The 783-nt window shown below is 42.4% G+C and overlaps 1 non-coding gene across 1 annotated transcript; it reads left to right on the forward strand.

Annotated features, from left to right (window-relative positions):
- Window positions 1-238: 238 nt before the first annotated feature.
- On the forward strand, window positions 239-345 carry LOC117278742 (small nucleolar RNA R71). The gene has a single exon (XR_004509088.1). It is a non-coding gene; the product is annotated as a small nucleolar RNA R71 (small nucleolar RNA).
- The last annotated feature ends 438 nt before the right edge of the window (window positions 346-783 follow it).

Genomic DNA, 783 nt, shown 5'->3' on the forward strand with positions numbered 1-783 from the left:
AAAAGCCTAGCTGGGCTTGAATGGATGTGTTACAGTCCACCTGGTGAGCCCAACTGATTTTCTTCTATCATTACTCTCAGCCGACCACTAGTTAGCATTCTCAAATAATTCATCAAGGATTAAGAGAACCTCTACCGGAGTTTTCTTCATTAGTGGACCTCCATATGTAGTATTCAGAGTTCATCGCGAGGAAGATGTCAGTCCATCCTAAAAATTCTGGAGTTGCATCCACAAATCAATTCCATTATGCTGACACTTTCTAACTATCTCCTTGAATCTTTCCCAAGCTTCGAAAATCATTTCTGTCTCCTTCTGGCAGAAATTGTGGATTTCCCTTCTGAATTTCTCTGTTTTTGCAGCTGAGATGTACTTGTGAAGAAACCTTTTGGTCATATCTTCCCATGTCCTGATCGACCCTGCGGGTAAGCTACGAAGCCAGTGCTTCGCGTCATCTTTCAATGAAAAGGGGAATGCCCTTAAGTAGACCGCATCTTTTGATACTCCATTGTACTGGAATGTGTTCATGATTTCTTCAAGGTCTATCAAGTGATTGTTTGGGTCTTCATTCACCTTCCCTTTGAAGATGCAGTTGTTTTGGATGGTTTGAAGCAAGCCTTGCTTTAACTCGAAGTTGTTTGCTGCTATGGGTGAAGGTCTAACACTTGACAGTCATTGATTGTAGAATGATCTGGCATAGTAACATAATGATCTTCCAGGCCTGGGTGCTGCATTCTCGAACTGGTCTTCAACAAAGGGTCGGTTTAGATTGAATCTTCGACCCCC

This window comes from Nicotiana tomentosiformis, chromosome 3, assembly GCF_000390325.3.
Source record: "Nicotiana tomentosiformis chromosome 3, ASM39032v3, whole genome shotgun sequence".
NCBI lineage: Eukaryota > Viridiplantae > Streptophyta > Magnoliopsida > Solanales > Solanaceae > Nicotiana > Nicotiana tomentosiformis.